Here is a 10,382-nt window from a genome sequence, read left to right on the forward strand (position 1 = left end):
GTTAGAACTGGACATGGAACAACAGACTGGTTCCAAATAGGAAAAGGAGTACGTCAAGGCTGTATATTGTCACCCTGCTTATTTAACTTATATGCAGAGTACATCATGAGAAACACTGGGCTGGATGAGGCACAATCTGAAATCAAGATTGCCGGGAGAAACATCAATAATCTCAGATATGCAGATGACACCACCCTTATGGCAGAAAGTGAAGAAGAACTAAAGAGCCTCTTGATGAAAGTGAAAGAAGAGAGTGAAAAAAGTTGGCTTAAAGCTAAACATTCAGAAAACAAAGATCATGGCATCCAGTCCCATCACTTCATGGCAGATAGATGGGCAAACAATGGAAACAGTGGCTGACTTTATTTTTCTGGGCTCCAAAATCACTGCAGATGGTGACTGCAGCCATGAAATTAAAAGACACTTTCTCCTTGGAAGAAAAGCTATGACCAACCTAGACAGCATATTAAAAAGCAGAGACATTACTTTGTCAACAAAGGTCCATCTAGTCAAGGCTATGGTTTTTCCAGTGGTCATGTATGTATATGAGAGTTGGACTATAAGGAGGGCTGGGCGCAGAAGAATTGATGCTTTTGAACTGTGGTGTTGGAGAAGACTCTTGTGAGTCACTTGGACTGCAAGGAGATCCAACCAGTCCATCCTAAAGGAAATCAGTCCTGGGTGTTTATTGGAAGGACTGATGTTGAAGCTGAAACTCCAATATTTTGGCCATCTGATGCAAAGAGCTGACTCATTTGAAAAGACCCTGATGTTGGGAAAGATTGAAGGCAGGAGGAGAAGGGGACGACAGAGGATGAGATGGTTGAATGGCATCACCGACTCAATGGACATGAGTTTGGGTAAACTCCGGGAGTTGGTGATGGACAGGTGTCAGGGAACGTTCAACTTTAAGGAATCCGATATGTTGCATTTTCTTCCCTGTGTGCCATTTCTCAAGGACTCTCTGTTCCTTATCAGTTCCTAGAATACAGGAACGAGTAGAGCTGCACGCAGTTCTCAGGACTGAGATCATGGGAAAGGGCATCTGCTTGGATTCCTTTCAGAGACTCCCTTCAGTGATTCTCTTCAGCGACCTTGTACTTAATAGACTATCCATTTTGTTGCAACTGGTGGAATTTCATTCTTTTTAATGGCTGAGTAATCACTTTACTCAAGATATATAAGCATGCATTTCTGCTAATAAAATACCCTTGTTCCACTAGAGACTTGGGTCCCCCGCATCCTTCTTTCTGTCTCTGGCTAGTTCTTTGGAGCGTGGAAGCCTACTGAGCTGATTTTCTCACCCGGGCTTTCAAGACCTCCTTGAGAGGACGCCCTGTGCCTTCATGAGCAGTACAAGTCCTGTGTATGGGCTTTATTGGTTTTCCACGTAACCCAAGGGATATTGCTCTTTCTCTCTCTTTCTCTCTTTCTTTTCGTCGACTCCAGTCCCCAGGTCCTGGTCTATAAAAGATTGCAACAAGTGGCTCCCGAACAGGGACCTGGAGAACGCCCTTGGAAGCGGACGGAGTGACTATGGACCTAAGGAGGTCAGTAAGTGCGGGCTTATGGGACAAACGGCTGGAAAGCCCCACCACTTTTCTTCTTTACTTCATTTATTTTAAGTCCCTTCAATTCAAGGACAAAATGACTTTAACGATGACTCTTCTGAGGCTCTTTTTGACACGAAGGCTGACAATACTTTTCTTGATGACAATGATAAACCTTTGGCATGCACTCGTATCTATAAAAAATACTACCCATTCATTCTCCTTCATGACAAAGGCTTTCTGAGTTACTGGCTTTGCAGTCTCGAATCTCTTGAGGCCAATGGTTTCTCTGCTTTTCCTGTTTTGAAAAATACTAATGCCCAAGGACAAATAATACCTCAATATGAAAGCACTGATTTTTCTCACATGCAACAAATGAAAAAAGCTAACTATATACTGCCCTCATTCACCTTTTACTAAAAAACTTTTAAATGCTATGGCATCTTCTATTAGAAATTTTGTTCCATATGATTGGTGACTTTTGATAAGGGGCTCTTCTTAAACCAAGAGAATATCTTCAATGGACAATGTGGTTTCAGGATGTGGCCCGAGATCGTGCCAATTCTAATGCTCAAGCTGGCACTCCCCAAAACCAAATTACTTTTGAAATGTTAACCAGTACAGGACAATTTGATGCTATAGAAGCCCAAATACAAAGCCCTCCTTGGTGGAAAACTATCTTGACTGTAATAATTGTTGTCATCTTATTCTTGCTATTTGCTTTTTATATCTGTAACTATATAATGAACTTTATATCTAAGTGGCTTAGGCATTTAAGTTACAAGTGATTGTTCATGCCCCGGCAGTTTCCACTGCCTCCTCTAGCTATTACTCAGGGCCCCTGGATCAGAGACCCTCAATATGAGGATAGGGAGAATATGTTGCCTCAACAATTTAGGGTTTACACCCCTTCCCAACATGAATAACTTACAGAACGATTTCGCCACCCCTTTCCCTGGCAACCGTATTCTCCTAAAAGCAGGAGGAAATGATAGAGTTAAAGCATAGGCAGGCAGTCCAGGGCCCTGTAGGGAGGAAACAAACATTCTCACTCATGCTTCCCTTAAACCTTGTGCAACAATGTATCTTGCCAGAGAACTGACCTTTCTAATGATTACACAGCACAATGTCTTACTCATAGAAATGCTTTTCTTAGGCTCTATGTTAATGATTATAATCGTAACAAATCTTGCCTGGCAACCTATATCTCAAGACTTGTACCCTTGATTACACAGCAATAGTATATCTTGCCCAGAGACATTATCTGGAACTTGTTCTCCCTGGCTAATCTTGTACCAAAGTTATCTCAGGATATATGCCTTGGGAAAGGGCCTAATAGAACTCTGACAACGTTGAGGTATTCTTTTCATCTATTCTCAGCAGTTAGTTGAGAAATATATACAGTCCCACTTAAACTAATGAGGCGGATACTCTTTCTACCCCCACAAACTTTTGGCCTTTTACTTGGCCAATCTAGTTTGACTTCTAAAGGAATTACTGTTCACCATGGAATAATTGATTCAGATTATAAGGGAGAAATTCAAATTATGATGTCATCTCAGATACTATGGCAATTCAAAAAGGGGGACAAAATTGCCCAACTACTTCTTTTACCTTACATTTCTATTAACTCCTCTAATGGCATATGGACAGGTGGATTTGGTAATACTGATCAAAAACAATCCTTATGGACATCAATAGTATCTAAATATACACGGCCAAATACAAATATCAAAATTAACAACAAAAGATTTTCTGGTCTTCTTGATACTGGATCCAATATTACCATTATTTCCAAACATTTATGGCCAAAATCTTGGCCTTTACAAAAAATTTCTTGCCAAATTACAAGAATATCTCAAACCAAAATACAAGAGGTTTATCAAAATGTCCAAATATATCCATATGAGAGACCAAAAGGCCAATCTAGAACATTACAACCTTATGTGATAGATGTACCCCTTAATTTACTAAGAGATTTACTTATGCAGTGGCAAGCTCAAATATATATTCCACATTTTTCCTAGGGGCCACTGCTCATTTGACAAACAATGCAATTATTAAAATAACTTGGAAGAATGATGAGCCTATTTAGACAGAGCAATGGCCCCTTACAAAAGAGAAATTAGAGGCTACTAAGGAACTTATAACAACTTTTTTACTATACCTTCACACCCTCTAGACCGATAGAGATTTGCGTTCTCTCTTCCTTATCTTAATCACACCGGGCCTCACAAACAGTATCAGTGGACTATATTGCCTCAAGGAATGATGAATTCTCCCACCATATGTCAATATTATGTAGCCAAAGCTCTTGAACCTATAAGAAAACAATTCCCTAACTTTCTTGTTATTCACTAAATAAATAATATATTATTTTCAACTCCATCTGTTTTAGAAACTCAACAGATATTTGACATAACTCAACAATGCTTAAAAGCTTCTAGATTAATCATTGCCCCTAAAAAATTCAAACCTCTACACCTTACCATTACTTAGGATTTGTTGTTAATAGACAGCGTATTATTCCCCAACTAACACAGATTCGTGCTGATGCATTATCAACCTTGAATGATTTTCAAAAACTGTTAGGTGATATAAACTGGATTGCTGCTGCTGCTAAGTCGCTTCAGTCGTGTCCGACTCTGTGCGACCCCATAGACGGCAGCCCACCAGGCTCCCCCGTCCCTGGGATTCTCCAGGCAAGAACACTGGAGTGGGTTGCCATTTCCTTCTCCAATGCATGAAAGTGAAAAGTGAAAGTGAAGTCTCTCAGTCGTGTCCAACTCTTCGCGACCCCACGGACTGCAGCCTACCAGGCTCTTCTGTCCATGGGATTTTCCAGGCAAGAGTACTGGAGTGGGGTGCCATTGCCTTCTCCAAAGGATTAACTGGATTAGACCCTCTTTAAGCATTGCTAATTATCAATTGACTAATCTATTCAATATTTTGAAAGGAGATCCCAATTTAAATAGCCCTCATTCACTTTCATTACAAAAACAGTTTCTCACGAATATTAGACTTGATTTACCTCTAGAATTGTTTATACTCCCCTCTCTTCATTCTCCCACAGGACTTCTTGTCCACCAAGAACACCCAATAGAATGGCTCTATACCCATTTTAAAGGGACAAGGTCAATTACGCCCTATCTTGATTTGATCGCTCTAATAATTATCAATGGGAGAAATAGAACTAAGACTCTAACTGGCTCTGATCCTCATAAAATTGTAATACATATTAATAAATCTCAATTCAAGAATACACTACAAACTTCTACCAATTTCCAAATAGCCTTTCTGGAATATTTTAGAGAAATTTCATTTCATTATCCTTCTAACAGACTCTGGAATTTCTTCAAAAATATTGAATTTATTATCTCTCACATTGTCACATCACAACCTATACCTCAAGCTAATGTTTTCTATATAGATGGGACTAAAAACGTCAAAATCTCATTCTAGTCTCTCAAAGAATATAAAGTCTTTTATACTAAATTTTATTCTACTCAACAAAACGAATTATATGCTCTTATTCAAGTTATTCACCTATATCCTTATCCAATTAATATAGTATCTGACTCCTTATATTCAGTTTTTATATTAAAAATATAGAAACCTCTGTTATAAATTCCAATCAACCTATTATTCAACAACTTTTTCTCGAACTACAGCCTCTTATTAGAGATTACACTTACCCCATTTATATTACCCATATTCGAACACATTCCTGCCTTCCCAGCCCTATGACTCATAGCAATAAACAAACTGATAAACTTGTTTCTTTTGCTACTCCCAAGGAACAACATGCTCTATTGCACAATAATGCTGGCTCCTTACACCAAATTTTAAAAATTCCATACTGCCATGCTAAAGAAATCATTAATAATTGCTCTATTTATAGACCTTTACATCTTTGACCCATTGCACAAGGTACCAATCCTCGAGAATTACAACCCAATAAATTATGACAAATGGATGTAACTCATTGCCCTGAACTTTCTCCATCTTCTTTCCTACATGTCTGTATCAACACAAATTCTTCTTTTATATGGGCCACACCTCTTCGAGGTGAGGCTACACAGCACGTTATAACTCACCTATTAGCTTGTTTTGCAGTAATGGGAACTCCTAGTTCTATAAAAACAGACAATGGCCCTGCCTATATTTCTAGGCAATTCAAACAATTTTTACAATCATTTTCTGTTAAGCATATTACAGGTATTCCTTATAACCCACAAGCAAAAAGCATAGTTAAATGAGCTCATCACACACTGAAACTACAAATAAAAAAAAATTAAAAAGGGGGGAATAAATAGAAACACTTCTATCTTCCTTATCCAAAGCAGACTTACTAGATTTCAATGTAAGATATTCTTTAAACCTATAACGATTGTTAATACAGTTTTATTTGTTTTAAATTTTTTAAACGTGCCACAGGGAGATATCTTAACAAGTGCAGAAAAACATTTCAAGGAATTGCAAGATAGCTCTCTTCCTCTGCCCATTTGGTATCAAGACAGGCTGACTAAACAATGGAAATCTAGGAAATTAATCTTACAGGGAAAGAGGTATGCTTGTATTTCTCCAGATGGATCCAATGAACTCAACTGGCTTCCTCTTCGGAAAATCCGCCCCAGGGGAGCCTCCGGTGCTCAAAATAAAGACAAAAAGACAAAACCCCAGGAGGAAGAAATTCCAATACAGGCCATTGTGGCTCTAAAAATCTCCAAGAAGTATGGCCCTCGACGTCATCAACCTCATGATCTCCCTACTTGGGGACAAATAAAAACCCTTACTAATCAAGCTGAAATTCTGGTTTCTCAACAGGGAATGTCTCGGAATCCAGAAATATTTTTGTTCCTATGCTTGCTTTGCTTGCTTTTGCTTCCCTTGCTCAAGCTGAATTAATTAATCATACTTACTGGGCCTATATACCCAACCTCCCCTTACTACAGGTTATAAAATGGACAGATAAAGGACCGATTGTATCCACCGATGACTCAATACATATGCCTCCTCCTTGGAGCTTGGAGGGGCCCTCTCATCCTGAGAAAGAAGGAAGACTAATTACTATTTCTCTAGGGTATGAAGTCCTTCCTCTATGCATGAGTCCAACAGAATTATGCATTAACATTAGCCGACAAACATGGGCTTTCATTCTGCCTCCAAAGAAGAACTTTCAGACATTGCTTGGACTGTGTACTGCCCTTTCTTTCTATGAGAACCATGTGAACACTACCAAAACTTTAGGAAAAGGACAAAAATCATTATGCAAAGGATTTACATATAAGAACTTTAAATATACTCCTGTTCATTGGGACAGATGTCAAGCTAAATGAGGAAAATTAATGTTTGTGGCCAATTACATCATTGATGATTGGGGACCCCATGTGCCAGGAGCCAGCTCACGGGATCCCACCCATGACAGAGTCATGAGAAAGAGGAATGATTGAGCACGGCTTCTCAGACCTCAGAGATTCTCGGAAGGCTGCCTCAGCGCTCACCTTAAAGATATCTGTCTTTCTGATGTTTACTATAATAAACCTTTTCTTATTTTCTATGACTTAGGCAAAAGGCCTTTCCCGATTTCCTTCTAAAATAGATCATTCTGAAACCTCAAATCAACAAGGCCCCTGAATGGTAGCACCCTAAATAAAATTATCTGGGATATAGAGTATGCTGATCTAAATTCCTTTTGCTAACATATTAGTTTGTTTAATAAATAAGCCTGTGCCTTTAGAGCTAATATACATGACTGCTCCTTAATAATAAAACAGCATTGAGAGCCTCCACACAGAAAGCCCCTATGGGCACAAAACCCTTCGCAGGAAAAAAGGCTTGTTAGGAAATATAAGAAATATTGCTTTATGAAACTGTTACTTAGTATGTTTTTACTCTTAACGTATTTAGCCTATATAATGAAAGCATAATAGTTAAAAATTTATAAAAGTTTGGCTTTAATACAAATAATAAGACAACTGTTGATTTAACTGATGATTCTTACTTAGAGCTGACCTTCAGCTTGCTCTTCTATGACTTTATGGGACCACATTCTTTTCTGTTAAGCTCAAGGCATAGAGTAAATTACCGAAAACAGGTTTTACCTTGAAACTTTCTATTGATGAATTCTTTCCTGCTGTGCCTGATACAAAAGTGTTCTGACTGATCAACCCTTATCAATGGAGAGTCACAAGATGTTAGCAGGCCACCAGGCCAGAAGATGATGTAAACAAAATGAGGACTTTTGTAACTAAAAACATGCAAACAGTTTCGATGAAGGTCAAAACTGCTGGCCTATTGAGCTGAATTGATAGGCCCATTAAGCTGAATTCATATGCCCATTAAGCTAAATTGGTATGCCCACTAAGCTGAATTGGTATGACTCTATACTTTACATTTGTTCCTATGTACCACAAAAAATATTAAAGCTGTCTTAAAAATAATAAAGTTGGAAGACACTTGAGAGACACTTGGAAACACCGAGACTCGCTGTGTCTTCTCATTCGTATCGCCGACGCCGTCCATCCTGAGGGAACCCCTGGACCTGCTGGAGCTGGACTCCGGCACCCATGGTATCTGGTTGTATAACTGCTCAGATGATATTAACAACAATGTATGTGATTATGCTACTCAAGTAGCATAGAAGGTTACTAATACTACGATGGAACATTACCATGACAAAGGACTTCTTGGCTGGCTTGACAGTGGAATGGCACCCCCTCACCCTCGAATCGTCTTCAATAAACGGATTGGGCCTAAACAATGGGACATCTGGAAACTTGCTGCGAGCACCGAAGAACTTGGAACTTGGACTGGATATTTTATGGGGACCAGTCATAGTCATAGTAACTATTCCTTTCATTATAATCATTCATATTTCATACAAGTTGTGTTCCCCTTCCTTTTGTTATAGCTATAGAGAACTTACAATTTAATAAGACTTTACATTCTATGACTTGTGTAGATTGCAAATTGTATACTTGTTTCTTTGAAAACCTAATCTCTTCTAATTCTTCGATCTCAACGTAATCTGTGGTTGCCAGTAGATCTCCAATGACCCTGGGAAGAAGGTCCCATGGCAGGACTTGCCTCCTGGCTACTTACAAAATTACTTTGGCGATCTAAACAATTCATTGGATGGTTAATTTTTGGCATTTTGAGATTAATAGCCATTTGCACTGCTGCTGCTGTTGCAGACATTGCTTTACAAACATCAATTCAAACACACAACTTTATTCAATATTGGACCAAAGATGCTCACACTATGTGGACCACGCATACTATGTGGACCTCAAATAAATGAGGAAGTTCAAGATGAAATACAGGAAATAATAAAAACAGCCATCCAATGGGTCGGAGATCAATTAATAGATTTACAAAAACAAGTTATACTAAAATGTGACTGGAATTCTACTCAATTTTATATTACCCCTGTTCGGTTCAACTATAGTACCTACAATTGGGAACAAATCAAATTTCATTTGCAAGACTTATATGATAATGCTTCCTTAAATGTACAATTATTACAAAAAGAAATCTTTGAAACTTTCTCTAAGAGTCTACCCTCTTCCAACAATCTGGAAACTTTAACTGAACAGCTAGCTGATCAGTTATCTGGGCTGGACCCTCAAGGATGGTTTCAAAGCATTATACATAGTATTGGATCTGGAGCTATAATGCTGATAATTATCCTGGTAATTATATTTGTAGTATACCATGCCTTTCAACTAAAATTGTTCAAACTAAACAAACTCAATTGGTCAAGGCCTTTTACACAAAAGTATCTACAGTCACCCCCAATTATGAAAAAATAAAAAATGGGGAATTGTCAGGGGATGTTCAACTTTAAGGAATCCAATATGTTGCATTTTCTTCCCTGTGTGCATTTCTCAAGGACTCTCTGTTCCTTATCAGTTCCTGGAATACAGGAACGAGTAGAGCTGCACACAGTTCTCAGAACTGAGATCATGGGAAAGGGCACCTGTTTGGATTCCTTTCAGTGACTCTGTTCAGCACAGAGTCACTTGTACTTATCCATTTTGTTGCAACTGGTGGAATTTCATTCTTTTTAATGGCTGAGTAATCATTTTACTCAAGATATATAAGCATGCATTTCTGCTAATAAAATACCCTTGTTCCACTAGAGACTTGGGTCTCCCGCATCCTTCTTTCTGTCTCTGGCTAGTTCTTCGGAGTGTGGAAGCCTACTGAGCTCACTTTCTCACCTGGGCTTTCAAGACCTCCTTGAGAGAATGCCCTGTGCGTTCGTGAGTGGTACAAGCCCTGTGTATGGGCTTTATTGGTTTTCCACATAACCCAAGGGATATTGCTCTTTCTCTCTTTCTTTTCGTCGACTCCAGTTCCCAGGTCCTGATCTGTAAAAGACCGCAACAGACAGGGAATTCTGGCATGCTGCAATTCATGGGGTCGCAAAGAGTCGGACATGACTGAGCGAATGAACTGAACCGAACTGAACAAGTCATTTCATTTCCCAAACATTCATGAGCCCCTGCCAGAATCTATGCTCACAACTACACATGAAAAGATGGGTCAGACCCTCATCTCACCCTCAAGAAAAATGCTCTCGAACAGACATGTTGACACAGTGGGGGAAGGAGAGGGTGAGGAGAATTGGGAGAGTAGCATATATACACCACCAGGTGTAAAATAGATAGCTAGTAGGAGGTTGCTGTGTAGCACAGGGAGTTCAGCTCGGTGCTCTGTGATGACCTAGATGGGTGGGATAGCAATGGAGAGGGAATTTCAAGAGGGACAAGATATCCATATAAATATAGCTGATTCATTTTGTTGTACAGCAGAAACTAACACAAC

General features: G+C 39.1%; 1 long non-coding RNA gene across 1 annotated transcript; it reads left to right on the top strand.

Moving 5' to 3' along the window:
- Positions 1 to 1,206: 1,206 nt before the first annotated feature.
- LOC145509387 (uncharacterized) lies at positions 1,207 to 9,695 on the top strand. Its single transcript, XR_014056071.1, has 2 exons — positions 1,207 to 1,550; positions 5,988 to 9,695. It is a non-coding gene; the product is annotated as an uncharacterized LOC145509387 (long non-coding RNA).
- The last annotated feature ends 687 nt before the right edge of the window (positions 9,696 to 10,382 follow it).

The sequence above is a fragment of the Giraffa tippelskirchi genome, chromosome 6, assembly GCF_054371585.1.
Source record: "Giraffa tippelskirchi isolate mGirTip1 chromosome 6, T2T-mGirTip1v1.2.pri, whole genome shotgun sequence".
In the NCBI taxonomy this organism is placed as follows: Eukaryota; Metazoa; Chordata; class Mammalia; order Artiodactyla; family Giraffidae; genus Giraffa; species Giraffa tippelskirchi.